This window comes from Ceratotherium simum, chromosome 32, assembly GCF_057802395.1.
Source record: "Ceratotherium simum simum isolate JZ-2026a chromosome 32, ASM5780239v1, whole genome shotgun sequence".
Lineage (NCBI taxonomy): Eukaryota > Metazoa > Chordata > Mammalia > Perissodactyla > Rhinocerotidae > Ceratotherium > Ceratotherium simum.
Window position 1 is genome coordinate 4,745,588 of NC_141931.1, and position 15,604 is coordinate 4,761,191.

At 39.6% G+C, this 15,604-nt stretch overlaps 1 long non-coding RNA gene across 1 annotated transcript in view; it reads left to right on the top strand.

The window, feature by feature from the left end:
- Positions 1–15,251, top strand: part of LOC147912944 (uncharacterized) — a 40,015-nt gene extending 24,764 nt beyond the window's left edge. The window contains exon 4 of the long non-coding RNA XR_015549378.1: positions 14,713–15,251. This is a non-coding gene — a long non-coding RNA (uncharacterized LOC147912944). The remainder of the gene's footprint in view (positions 1–14,712) is intronic.
- The last annotated feature ends 353 nt before the right edge of the window (positions 15,252–15,604 follow it).

A 15,604-nucleotide genomic window follows, 5' to 3' on the forward strand; every position in this document is an offset into this window, starting at 1 on the left:
TTGTTTTTGGGGAAAGCTGCCAACTATGATGGCGTCTCCTTGGCACCAGCCAAACAATCTGAAACCTGTCTCGGAACAGTCACATAGATTGGGGGACACACAGAGACAAAACAGCTGGTAATTGACTGAACTTTCCACTTTGCAGCCAAGTATTTTGGCGTCATGGAGATTAAGACTTGACTGATCTCACCGGAAAATTGTTCAAGCCTTTGCTACGCTCTGTTTCCATAGACACTAGTTGAGCATTCCCAGAAAAAAAATCCACACCTGCTTAATCATTTCAAAAAACAATAGGTACAGGCATTTATTACAAATTAGTGAAACAAGCAATGTTTCCCTTCTCTCTGTTTTTGCTAGAATTTCAAAGATTTCCGTTGTCAGAAAAAGATATCTTAGCAATTGCTAGTAGTAAAGACAAACTAACAAGAAAAGCTGTCAGAGAGAAAATTTTATTGTTCTCTTTTTAAATATATTTTTAAGTTAGTAAAATACAGTAAAATTCTCTCCTTGTGGTGCATGGTTTGATGGATTTGACAAATGCACAGTATTGTGTATCTATCACCACGGCCATATAGGAAGAAGTCTATCCCCCCAAATTCCCTTTGTAGTCAGCCCTTCCCTCCACCCCCACTCCTGGCAACCACTGATCTGTCCTCTGTCTCTACAGTTATGCCTTTTCCAGAATGTTATATAAATGGAATCATACCACGTACAGCTTTTCAGTTTATTAATTATTAATTCAATTTATTAACTTACTTTTGCTAAAGTTTTCACTGATATAACGTTCTGTTCAGAGAGACAAAAAGCAGGAAAAATATTTTGGGCTGGGGTAATCTTAGGAAACAAGAACGAGGAATTGGGGACGTTGCTGTGCTCATCTACAGAATTATTTTCATCTGTGCAGAGAATGCATCCGAAAGGCAGTGAGAACTGATCACAAAGATTTAGACACCCAAAATTAGCCTCTGTGCACTGCTCAGAGGAAGGATCTGTGCGCTTAGCTCTGGGCCACCTTTAACCAGCCTTGGGAGCTGACCCAGGGCTGGGTAATTAACATGAGTAATTAGCTCCGGTTTAGTTATGAGGGCAGTTGTGGCGTATGCAGCATCAGGCTGGTGGAGAAAAGTGCAAATTAACTCTGTGGCGTGCTCCACAGCGGCCACCTTTATTATGCTTTATCAACATAGCAGCTGGATTAGCCCTCCATTCAGTTTGCTTTCCCTCATTACGATAATTACCTTCTGAACAATGGCATGTGTCAGCTTGATCCTCCTTACTAGGGGAACATGATTTGTTTGTACCAGTAAACCTGCTGGCAGGAGGGGCAGCTGGCCAGGCTAATATTTGGGTCTTGAGACTGATATTAAGTTTTACAATTCAAGTTCGATTTGCTCTACTGGAGACTCTTGGAAGAGTCACTATGCATCAGGCTCTGTGCTGGATGCAGCTACACACTTACAGATGATCACCCCCGTTTTCCAGATGAGGAAATCTGTGTTCTAAGGACTCCCTTCCAGCTTCTCTGCCCCTACATGCTTTCTCCCACGTTTGTCGGCCCTGGATGGTGGTGTTCTTTAGGAGCTTTGACAGATCCTACAAAATGGCCACCCCGGTGGCCAGCTTCTATCAAGAAGCGATGATACCTCCACAGGGGTCCCACACTGTGTTTTGTCAAAGTCTGTCCTCCTAGCTTCACAACCACCCTGGGAAGTAGACTAAGGGCAGGGAAGCCAAGTCACTTGAATTCCTTAGAGCCCCTTTAAAATGGCTGCTCCTCCAGACTCTCCATGTGTGTCTCCAACTGTTGTTTGCAAGGAGGTTTAGGAAACCTTCACCATCCTAACAATCCTAACAAACAAGGGAATGGGCTGAACTCAGACTCTAGAGGAGATTTTGATCCCTCATAACTGGGAGCAGTGAGTGAGCCCCGACCTGTGCTGCTCCCTGGAAAGGGCTCTTCTGCAGCCCCAGCGGAGTCTGAAACCCCCATTAGTCCCATTGCAAGAGGTTTTGTCATGAAGATTATGCGTGTGTGTGTAGGCACACAACACACTGGTGGAAAGTACAAGAAAAAGGGAAAGATAGTCTAGTCTGTTCCTTGGAAGAGTTTGCTGGGGAACAAAACCATAGTCTTCTCAAACAACTTGGTGACACAGGTCCTTAAGATGTACACAACCCCATAGTGTCATATCCTTGTAGGAATCGTGGAGGTAATCTGACAGGAGGTGAGAAAACACAGGCTCTGGAGTCAGGTAAATGTGGGCTCAGTTTCCAACTTTCACTTACTCTCTGTATGACTTTGAGCAAGTTCCTTAACTTCTGTGAGCCTCAGTTTCCCCACCTGTAAAATGGAGGATAATATTACTGCCCTCATAGTGTTATTGTGATAAATAAGATGGTGGAGCGAAAGCTAATCAACTGAAGCCTATTTGACTCCAAAATCCATGCTCTTAGGCACTAGGCAGCTACATATACTTTTGTATATGTGTAATAGATAGATGGTCGTGTGTGTGCACATACTTCTATTACAGTGAGCTCAGTTGAGAAAGAAATCCATTTAAGGTTTTTTCAATTCTGATTGTCTTAGGATAGAGCCAATAGGTTGAATGTGGGCATGTAAGGCCTTTTAAGAACTACTAATAAGTATTTAGAATACCAGATGGCATCTCACTGTAATTGGGAATTTCACCTGCTAGGGCTGAAAGGTGGTCTGTTGAAGCATTGTGCTTAAGTAGTTTCTACCAAACTTCAGGCAGTAAGAGGTGAGCATGTAGTTATCTGGACTGACTGTAAAAGACTGATTATGGAGGGATTATGTGCCCTAGTGCCAGCCAGCTATTATCTAGTGGGTTTATTTATGGTTAGTTGAGAACGACAACCCGGAGAATCATCCTTTATGTGGATAATGTGGTGTTATCAGACACTGTTTGGGCACCTCATGTCCCACTGGGACACTGCAATAAAGCAATATAGCAACAAACAGCATACACACCTCCCCCCACCAAAAACACCCTACAACTGTGGGCTTGCAATGCTTGTTTATAAGAAAACTGCCAGATGCTCATTTAAAAAATGGCATTAAAAATTATCCAAGTAATATGTGCTTATTGTAGGAAAATTGGAAAATGTGGTTAAGCAAGGAAAAGGAAATAAAATAGTCACCTACAAATCCCCTTCCTTTCTCCATCAAGATAACCATTGTTAACATCTTGGTGTGTATCACTTCAGGATCTTTTAAATGTATGCACACACACACACTCACAGACCACATGTATAGACATATGCATATGTTTATAGAAATGGGATTACTCTATACACAGTTTTATAATCTGAATTCTTTGCATAGTATCTCATGAACACTTTCCAAGTTATGAAATCTTTGAGGTACTGTATCTCTTTATAGGGGGAGCTGGCTTCAACAGTAGACATTTACAGTGTCCCTACAAAGTGCCGCTCTCCAAAGACGCCTGGCTCCTAGGTTTAACCCTTGGGTATATTGTGAATTCAGGGAGCTTGGATGGGCGATGGGAACCCCACATGCAAGAAATCAGCTTTCATAGACCCTAAATAAGAACCAGAGTTATTGTGGCTTCTTCATAAAAAAGTGAACTGGAATAACAAATGCCACTTGACATCTCAGCCAGCGGGGACCCTTTGCTGTGTGTGCACATTTGCAACCCAAATAAGTCATCAAAACCTGAGAATAGAATGGGCAACCGAGCCTGTGGGGCTGGGAAATGCTTCCTTCTCACTTCTTTGGCAAGGGAACTGATCTTCCCACCATCTTCTTACCGCCATCGTACCATAAACTGGCAGCATAGTTCCCTCTGTGGGCTTATGGCAGCCAGACCTCCAGCCTGTGGCTAAAAGACGTGAGCTCGTTGCACCAGCCACATCTATATTTCTCTCTTCTTAAGAGCTTTTCTGCCTACTCGGATCAGTGCGTCTTGGTGTCTTGATTCTAATGAGCTAATCTTTGAGGCTTCAGAGAAAAGGGTTTTGATGTCATTTCAAAACGATATTAATGGAATTAACCATAATTTATTAACCAGCAAAAGCTAGAGATTTCAAAAGTTGTTACTAACAAGCAAGGGTGGGCTATTTCTAAGATGTGGGGTGTTTGTCTGGTTCCTGGTAGAGGTTCCTCCTAACCTCCTAGGTGGCTGGGCAGGCTACTACGTTTCAGCCCGCAGCTCAACCCCACAATGGGCATTCCTGTTCCCCGGTGCCACTTCATTGTGTGCTCAGCACTCTGGGTGGCGAGTGGTACTCACTGGAACCAGCTGAGGCCTAAGGGTGAGAGAGTATATTGGAGAGCTTCCTGTACTCAAACCACAGGAAGGACAGTGGTGCGGGTGGGACCCAGCTGCCTCGGGTGCCGTGGACGGTGCCCACTGCCTCTCTCTTGTCTCTACTGCTCTCCGAAGGCTGATTTCAGTCTCTCCAGGGGAGTATTTCTGTAGCTTCTGCCCACAAGGGCCCTTGGCAGGGGTGGGGGGTGGGGGGAATTGGGTGGGAGGGTGTCTGACTGGCCTGACTTGGCTCCAACGCCCCTGGTGGTGGGAGTGGGTTCTGTGATGACAGCCCCTCTCTGGCCTCACTGATGGAATGCAGGGGAGGCTCATCTAAAGGTGGGGAGTGTGTTTCTCAGAAGTGGGCAGATAAAAAAAAAATAGATATACTCGACCCTTCCCATCCAGTTTTATTTTTCAGTTCTTTCAGGCATAAGCAGTCTACGCTACTCTCTCCTTAGACCCCTCGTCGTCTGATCACCTCTGTTCATGTGCTTTTGTTTGCGCTGGTTCCCAGGCACAAATACCTCCTCCTCTCCCTGTTGATCCAAATTCTGCCCATGCCCTGAGGCCTAAATCTCATCAGGAAGTTCTCCCCCACCTGTTCCAGCCTTTGTTGAATCTCCTTTCCCCAAAATTGTAATGATAAACTTCTTGTGTTCTCCTCCGTCTCGTTTCCTGAGTTGAGTCTTACCTCTACAGCCCTCCTTTGCCCCATCCTAGGATGACTGACCGCACGTTCTATCTCTGCCGCCTCGTTTCCCATGGACAACTTGAACCCAGCACATTCTGGCTTCTTCCTCATTCTGTTTACCAAAATGCTTTTGCTCGACTCACCCATGGCATTCACACTACCCAATGGCCACTTAGTTTTTATCTTACTTGAACTTTTAGAAGTATTCGACTCAGTTGACCCAGTTTCATCTGTAAACTCTCTCTTCTCTTGGATTTCATGACACCAAGCTCTCCTTATTTCTTCCCACTCTAGATACTCCTACTTGGTTTTTTTTGTTTTTTTTTTTTGTTTTTTAAATAGATTCCTTGTCTTCCACCTGACCAAAGCTCCGGCCCTCTTTTGGTCTCCAGCCTTTCTCTACAGAATCTTCACCATTTCCATGTTTTTAGATACCAATTACATGCCACTGACTCCCATGTTTCCACCTTCACTCACCTCTTCTGGACTCTAGGCACATATATCCTACTGTCCATCTGACATCTCTACTTGTATGTCTCATAGACATCTCAAAGTTAACATGTCCCCAAGTGAACTCATTTTCCCCAGAAACGTGGTTCTTCTCCAGGCTTCCCTATCTGGGTAAATGGCACCTCCAAATACCCAGTCTCTTTTGCCAGAGTCAGCCTTGACACTCTCCTCTCCCTCACTACCCATATCCATCACCAAATTACAGCTCTCAAACAGATATCACGTTCAACTATTTCTCTCTATCGCCATTGCCACCTCCTCATGCTGCACCACCATTCCCTCTTACCTAGGCTGACCTTCAGGTCACAGCTTAGGTCACTCCTGACAGCCTTCCCTGACTTCCCCAGACTGAGTTGAGACTGTGTATGATGCTCTATCCCAGCACTTCTACTTCTTTCAATAACATTTATTACAGCTTTTATTGTACAGTACTCATGTGATTGTTTATCTGTGTCCCACTAAATGGTCCGCTTCGTGAGGGCAGGGCCTCTGTCTTGTTCATCCCTGTTTTGCCAGGAACATGGTATGTGCTCAATAAAAAAGGATTAAATGAAGAAATGAATTAATAAATATAACTAGATTTTACTATCCCCAAAGGACAGAGTGGCTTTTCAGTCTTTTCACTCTCAGCCAAGAGTTTAATAAATACTTATTGACCTCAATTCTGTATTGTGAAAAAACAAGAATAACAACAATGACAAGGAAGAAAATTACAGCCTTGTAAATCTACGTGATAGAATGCAAGTTATGTACTCTAATATAATTAGTCTCTGCAAACAACGGACAGGATTATGCCCCTAAGATCCCTGAATTTGTGAACTAGCGATGTGTGTAATAATGTCAGTTTATTATATTTTGAAATAGCAGATGAACTGACACACACATCTGGATTTTTGGCATCGTGTAGACAAAACATCTGGATTATTGGCAGAATATGTCAACTTAGCTAATGTGTTTTGGAGCTGTGTAAACAGTCACAGATTATTCTGAAATTATAATTCTTGGGAGGTAGCCATGTGAATAAATGGAGAAGGAGATTTCTAATTCCAGAAAGATGTTGGACTAGAAACTTGAAATCCCTCCTGCCACAACACACAGAAATTCTGGATACATCTAACCCTTCAAAATTGCATAGCTGGGATCACGAGTGTCTGAAACAAGGAAGAGACTGAAAATCAGAGCAATATGTCCATGAGCTGACCTGGGAGTTTATTTTTGGTTTTGGTTAACCTAGGGGCTTGGGTTTTAATACCCATTTGAAGACGGGAGAGAAGATCTTGGAATCCTGAGCAGTATAAGTCAGGACTTTTGAAGAGCTGAACTCTCGGTGGGAAGGGGGATTAGGAGAAATCTGTCTCTTGGCACAGGGGGAAGACGAGGAAGCTGTCTCAGCTTGAGTTTAGGGAAATAGTCTCCCCAGAGAAAATTAAGCCCTGGGCTTGCCCTTGGGTTTTGGGTCGAAAACATGACTTTCATCTACTCAGAAAACATGCAAATATCTCTGCAAGTCTCAGGAAGCTCCTAGTCAAGAAGTAAACATAACAATCTGTCCCACAGCGGATCTCCCTGGAATGCCTGCAATCCTGAATCACCCTGAAGTGACATGCCAACAACACAGGCCTCACTGTATTTTCTGAGAAAATAAGCCCCATTAAAAATGAACTCATGAGTTTAAAATATTAGAAAACATACAATGAAATAATTCACTGTGAGCAAGATCCAGCAGACACAACAAACACTAAGATTCAAGTCCCATGAACTTGAGATAATAGAAGCACAATCAGAGAGGGGAAAAAAGTATGTTAAAAATGCTTTAAAACATTATGGAAGGAGTCAAACCCTGGAGGAAAGATCAAGACACTATAAGTAAAGAAAAGATTTGAAAAATAACTAAAGAGGCCTGCTAGAAATGAGAAATTTATTCATTGAATGAAAAGCTCAGTTGAATGGATTACACCCCACATTAGCACACTTGAGGAGATTAGAGATATCGACATTACATAAAATACAGCAGACAGAAAGACAGAAATATGAAAGAGAGTTTAAGATAATGAAAAAGTCTAATACAAACATAATAAGAGTTCCAGAAGGAGAGCATAGAGAGAAAGGTTTAGAGGAAATATTTGAAGGAAAATGGATGATAGTTCTGAATTGATTAAAGACATGAACCCTCAAATGGAAGAATCCCAAGGAATCCCAAGCTGGGTAAGTATGAAAAGGATCCACGCCAAGATACTTCCTGGCGAAACCGTTAAACACTAAATAAAAGGAGAAAATCTGCAAAGCAAAGAAGGAGAAGAGATCACACACCAAGTAGCAATGATTAGAATGACAGTAGATTACTCAATGCCAACAATAGAGATCAAAAGATAATATAATAATATCTTCTTAGAGTTATACTATCAATCAAGAGTGAGGGAAAAACTAAAGACAGTTTTAGTTAACAAATAATCTAGAGAATTTGCCACTCACAGGCCTTCATTAAAAGAATTACCAAAAAACGTATCTAAGTAAGAAGGAAATAGAGGGAAGGAAGGAGGATAGAAGAAGCAAAGTCGAGAAAGTAAATGAGAAAACATGGGCAGATCTAAATAAGCATTGACTGTGTAATAGAACAACAATAATAATGACTTATTTGGGGACTATAACAACAAGATGAATTGAAATAGTAGATCAGAGTAACAGGAAAGATAGGATAGGGAGGTAAGAGTGAAGGAATTTTAAGATTCCTGTGTTGTTCCACTGGAGGTTAAAGCTATCAATTAACTTTAGATCTTGTTAAATCAATATAACTGTTAAAATTTTAAGTAAATATCAAAATAGTAAGGTTAGAATATATAACTTCTAAACCACTATTGAGGAGGAAGGGGAAGAGCAAAAGTCTCATTAATCCCAGAGAAGGCTGGTGCCATTGAGGGAACAGATGTTAAGATGTGGAGATTATCCTGGATTTTCTGGGTAGGCCCAATCTAATCACAGGAGTCTTTAAAAATGGAGAACTTGTCCCAGTCGTGGTCAGAGAGAGGTGTAATGATGGAAGATGGGTTGGAGAGATGTGATGTGACAAGGACTTGATCCACCATTGATAGGTTTTAAGATGGAGGAAGGGGGCCAGAAACCAAGTTAGGAATGCCTGTCAATTTTTTTTTCTGCTCAGTTTGGCTTAAATGCTTACCAATTGATTTATCTTTTCAAATAACCAGCTTTCAGTTCATTGATTTTCTTTATTGTTTTTAAATTTTGTTTTTATTTCCATTTCATTGATGTCTTTTCTTACTTTTATTAGGATTATTTTTTGCTTACTTTGGGTTTAATTTGCTCTTGTTTTTGCTTTCTTAAGGTGGACACAGTGAATTGATTTGAGACCTTTCTTTCCTAATATAAGCATTTAATATTACAAATTTCCCTCTAATTTCCCTCTACTTTGGCTAAATCCCATAAATTTTATGTTATGTTTTCATTTTCATTCAGTTCAAAATATTTTTTCTTTGACTTATGGGTTATTTAAAAGTGTGTTCTTTAAATTTTGAATATTTGAGCATATTCAAATATATTTCTGTTACTGATTTCTAGTTGCGTGAAATTATATTGTGTTCAGATAATGAACTTTGTATGATTCCAGTCCTTCTAAACTTATTGAGACTTGTGTTATGGCCCAGAATTTGGCTTATCTTGGTAAATGATGTGTGTAACCTTTAAAAGAATGTGTAATCCTGCTATTGTTGGATGGAATATTCTCTAAACGATCAATTACGTCAAGCTGGTCGATAGTGCTGTCAGGTACTCTGGATAATTACTGATTTTCTATTTGTTCTAACAATTACTGAGAAAGGAGTGTTGAAATCTCCAACTATAATTGTGTACTTGTCTATTTTTCCTTTTACTTCTACTAGTTGTTGCTCCATGGGATTTGAAGCTCTGCTAATGGGTGCATTCATGTTTAGTTTTAGTACATCGTCACGATGAATTGACCTCCTTATCATTATGAAATGTCCCTCTTGGGGCCGGCCTGGTGGCGTAGCGGTTAAGTGCACGCGCTCCGCTGCAGCGGCCCAGGGTTCGGATCCCAGGCGTGTACCGACATACCGCTTGTCAGGCCATGCTGTGGCAGCATCCCTTATAAAGTGGAGGAAGATGGGCACGGATGTTAGCCCAGGGCCAGTCTTCCTCAGCAAAAAGAGGAGGATTGGCATGGATGTTAGCTCAGGGCTGATCTTCCTCACCAAAAAAAAAAAAAAGAAATGTCCCTCTCATATAATCTCAGGTAATATTTCTTTCTCTGAAATCTACTCTGTTTGGTAATAACATAGCCTCTCCAGCTTACTTTTGATTACTATTTGCATGGAGTATCTTTTCCATCCTTGTACTTTTAATCTATCTGTGGCTTTATACGTAAAGTGGATTTTTTGTAGACAGCATGTGGTTGGGTCTTGCTCCTCCCCACCCCCAATATAGCAATCTTTGCATTTTAATGGCAGTGTTTATACCATATACATTTAATGGATTTAATTATGTCATTGGATTTAAATCTATCATTTTATGATCTCTTTTCTGGTTGTTCCATCTTTTGTATGTTTCTTTTTTCTCTTTATCTGCGTTCTTTTAGATTAAGTATTTTTAATGATTCCATCTTATCTCCACTATTGGCTTATTATGTATGTCCTTTTTGTTTTAGTGGTTGATCTAGGGTTTACAGTGTATGTCATTAACTTATAACTGTTTATCTTTAAACAATATTAAATCCCTTCATAAATGGTGTAGGAAATTCATAACAGCACTCTTAGGTTTCCCTTCTCCATCCTTTATGCTATTATTGTTCTAAATTGTCCTATGTATGTTATAAACCACACACCATATTGTTATTACTTTTATTTATTTATTTGTTTATTTGTTTATTTATTTATTTTGTGAGGAAGATCAGCCCTGAGCTATCATCTGTGCCCATCTTCCTATACTTTATATGGGATGCCGCCACAGCATGGCTTGACAAGCAGTGTGTCGGGGCGCGCCTGGGATCTGAACCTGTGAACCCCGGGCTGCCGAAGCAGAGCATGCGCACTTAACCACGGCACCACTGGGCAGGCCCAGTTATTACTTTTATTTTACTCAGTCAATTATCAATTAAAGAAATTTAAAACATTAGAAAAGAGCCTTTTATATTTACCTATTAATTTACTCGTATGGCCTGCTTCATTCCTTTGTACTTCCAAATTGCCATCTGGTATCATTCTCCTTCTGCCTGAAGAAGTGGCTCTAATACTTCTTATAGTGCAGGTGTGCTGGCAATGAATTCTCTCAGCTTTTGTTTGTCTCAAATGAGAATGAATGTAATGAAAAATGAGAGTGATAAAAGCAAATCAAAATATTTTACTAATTGTGATAGATTTTAACATATTTTACCACCAGTTACAATATAGAAGCTTGGACTGGATTTTTAAAAATCTTGTTCTATGCTGTTTACAAAAACATACCTAAAACATAATGACACAGAAATGTTACAGCAAAGGCAAATACTGATTGATACTAATTAAATAAGCTAAAGCTATATTAATAACAGATAAGATACACTTGAAGGAAAAAAGCACTATTAGGAAAAAGAAGTTGGTTACATAATGATCAAAACAAAATTCAACACAAGACATAACAATTCTGAACTTTTAAGTACCTAATAATTTAAAATCATAAATACCAAGTGGACAGAATTATAAGGATACATTCACATATCTACAATCTTGGCAGGAGAATTTAACACCCTTCCCCTAGTCATTGATAGATAAAATTGGCAAAAAATTAAAATGATATAGGGATTTGAATAGTATAAAGACAAAGATTATATATTGGATCTATATGTCTATATCTATATCTGTCTATATACAGAGAGAGAACCTCGGATCCAATAATTAGAAAATACACATTCTTTCATTCATGCATGCAATTTTTAAAAACAGAGAAAACTTTAAAATATATTAAACATCTAACATACATGTTCTCAACAACAAAGAAAAAAAATGAAAGAAATTAAATAACACAAGAAAACAAACAAAAACCCATATTGGTAAATTTTAAAACTGACTTCTAAATAATTAATAGAATATAAGAGTAACCCACCATATTAATAAATTAAAGGAGAAAATAATGTAATCATTTCAGTACATACAGAAAATAAATTTTATGTAGTTCAAAACCCATTACAAATAAAAATCCTTAGTAAACTATGAATAGAAGGGAACTTTCTTAACCTAATAACCTATCAAAAATGTACAGTTAACATTATAGTTACTGGTAAAATATGGGAAGCATTCCTTTTTAAATCGGGATCAAGATAAGGATATCTACCATCACAACTTCTAATTAGTATTAATCTTGAAGTTCTAGCAGTAAGAAAAAGAACTGTGATCATTGGAAAAGAAAAAATCCTAACCAGTAATAGTTCAAGATAATATGTTTATCTGTAGATAAACTGTTATATAAGTATTAGATAAGTATCTAAACTATTTAGACTACTAACCAAACTGCGGATAAATTTATGGGAGAATTCAGCAAGGTTGCTAGATATAAGACCAATGTACAAAACCTAATAGTTCTTCTATATGCCAGCAATAAACTATTAATAAGTGCAATTATAGACCATATTTTCTATAGCAACAAAAAATAGCAATCAGATACAATGTAACAAAAATGATAGGTCTTTATAAAAAATTATAAAATTTATTGAAAGACATAAACAAGACCTAAAGAAGTGAGGAGTTATCTTCATGATGGAAAGGCTCAGTATTGTAAAGTTAGTAATTCCCCTGTATTAATTTATAAATGCAATGCAATTCCACTCCTCACTGGAAATTTTCCAAATTAATCCTAAAATTATTATGATAGAGTAGAAGAGGCCGTGAATAGCAAAGGTGGTTTTGTGGCAGACTAATGGCAGGGAGAAGTGAGGGGTTGTTGTAAATACTAAGACTTATTATAAAGCTATGATGATAAAGACAGTAGAACTGGTGAAGGGTGGATGAACAGACCAGCAGGACAGATTATCAATTCAGAAACATGTTCCATATTTGGTAACTTGGCATTTGACAGAGGTCTCATTACCAATCAACAGAGAAGACGTGGACTACTCAATAAACAGTGCAGGGACAATTTCATCTCTATAGAGAAAAATAAAAATGGGTTTTTATCTTACTTCATTCACAAATTACAGACTTGTATGAAAAGCTATAAAACTTTTAGTAGAAAACATAGAAGAATACTTTTATGATGTTAGGGTAGGGAAACTGTTCTAAAGAAACAAAATGCACCAATGACAAATGATAGGCTTGATCATTTGATTAGATTAGTGTTAATCCTGCATCATGAATGATGCCATAGACAAAGTAAAAAGACCAGCCACAGAGAGGGATAATATATCTGCAGTCCCTGTAAGTGACAAAGGATTAATCCACACCATAGAAGAGAATCATGTAGATGAATAAAGTTAAGACAAACACCCCCATAGAAAAATGAGCAAAGGATGTGAACTGACAATTCCAGAAAGGAAACCAAAGTGGCCAATATGGAGATCTCAGCCATAGTAATACTATGGGAAATAAAAATTAAAATGGCAACAAGTTATCTCTTATACCCTTCAGAAAGGCAAAATTTAGAAGTCTGATAAGAACTGGTGAGGATGTGGCAAAATGGTAATCCTGATACCCTGCTGGTGGGAGCATATATTGGTACAATCCTGGAGGGAAGTGGGGTGCACCTGTTTGAAGATGCTCACACGCTATGACTCAGCAATCCCAAAGGAGCTGTGAACAAAGATGTGCGAGGCAGTCAGCCCTCTGTGTAACAAAGTTGTCACTTCCCCAGGGATAACCAACATGGCATTTAACCTGAAACACATGATGCCTAAATTGGCAATCTCACTCTCCACCCCACATACATACTTCTTACCTCCTTTTCTTCTTAGCACTTAACATTACCATAGTATATTTTTCATATATACTATATTTCATATATATCATAGTATATATTTTATGTATTTATCTTTTTTATTGTCTGTCTCATGAGGGTAGGAGTCTTTGTCCTTTTTTTTTTTGTTTCAGTCCTACCACCCCAGCACCTAAAACAGTACTTGGTTTATTTTTGGTACCATGTAACTATTTGTGGCAAAAATAAATGAGTGAAATCACAAAAACATAATACTAAGTGAAAAAAGCAAGATGCAACAGGGTATGGATACCATTCATGTAAGTTTTAAATCATATAATAGTACAAAGTTTATGGCTACCAAATGGATATGTAGTGTCAACACAAGTAATCAATAACCAATCTATAGATAAGAAAGATAGTGATATTTATTGAGCCTAATGTGAGGACTGGCCCAGAAACTCTCTTCCCCAGGGAAGAAACCACTCCGGGGAAGCATTGGTTACCGCATAGTTATGTATCATTTCAGAATAAAGACCATACACCAAGCACGACACGAATACAATTTTTTTCCAAAGTCACAAGGAGATGTTTTGCCAAGGTTTAGCATATACATAGCAGGTCAACTTGACCTTGCTTCTCTGGGAAGAAGAGCTTATCTTCAAAGAAGTACTGGTATTGGCGTCAGAAAGAAGGAGACATCCAGCTCTATCTTTCAAGACGGCATTCTTTGCTTTGGGAAAACGTTTGAAGCACATGTACAGTGCACGTTTGGTGGGTCATAAGTCAAGCTGCTCTGGGAAAAACAAGTTTTAGGCCGAATCAGATTTAAACCAGAATGGCTTCCCCATATACCTCAATATGTGTAAACTTTTTATTCTTATTATTTTTATCAGTAGTAAAAAAAAAAAAATACACGTAAACTTCAAGACAGTAGCTGTCTCTGGGGAGAGAGTGTAGGGGAAGTTTTGGGGTGGAGTTTTAGTCATATCTATAACATTTCATTTCTTATAGAGTTCAGTTGACCTGATGTAAATTTAGCAAAATGTTCGTCTGTTATCTTGGCTGTTTGAAATATTTTAGAATTTTTTAAAAGTTGAAGGTAAAGGAAGAAGAGAAAGGTTGTTAGGTTATCTCGTATTAGGCTGTTTGTCTGTGCTGATGCCAAGGCCACCTTGGGTGTATGGAATTCTTCACATTAACCCTGCCCTCCCGAAGGTCGCCAACATGCCCCAGGCGATCAGGCACAGGTGTTTCTGGTTCTGTTTATGTTGGAAGATCTAATTCTGCCGTGTTTTATTTAATCAGGGATCTCTCTTTTCCTGGGAGGAGAGGGCATCAACTACTGGAAATGAGCCCTGCCCCACGGTCAGCCACACGGTCCTGTCCAGTGCCCAGGAGGCAAGCAGACCAGGCATCTCGCCCATCAGACGACGGGGGCACGCTGGGCGAGAGCAACTCCAAGGCTGGAGCAGACGGAGACATTTATTAACACAGATAAGTTTTTATTGAATTAAGAGGGAGCACTTACAAGGAAGCCTCTAGAGAGTAAAAGCATTAAGTCATTTTGAAACATTTTTCTCCTGTCAAGAGAGCAAATGAAACACCAGCGTGGCCATCTGATTCTGCTTCACTCACGTGTGCAGAATGGCGGCCCCGCAAGTGAGGGAAAGCGCTCACAGGCAGTTCCCACAACAAGACTCTACTGATAGGAGTCAGAAGTGACCTGTCTACAGGACATTTCCATGACCAGAAGATCCAGAGAATACACTACCCTGATAGCAAAGGAAGGCGACATGTAAGGTACCATGATCTTTTTTATTATTAAAAATATGGTTTTTTAAGAAAGTGTCGAGGTACTTTCCTTCCTTGCTAAGTTGCTCTTACTAAGGGTAAAATACTTTACATAAAATGGCCACCATCTTCACCACAACCCTACCATGGTCATTATTATCCTCGTTGTACAGAAAAGGCCTCGAAGCTCTGGGAGGTTAAGTAACGCTGGTCACGGAGCGGGGGCAGGCCTCCAGGTGCCCTCATCTCAACACCTTCACCTCTTTCCCCTGCTTCTGCTCCTCGCCCTCCCCATCCCCCTCGGCCTCCCCATCCCCTCTCCTCCTCTCCCTCCCTCTCTCTGTCTCTCCACCTCACACACACACATTTGAGACTCTCTTTGATGACCAAGCATCTCTGACTCATA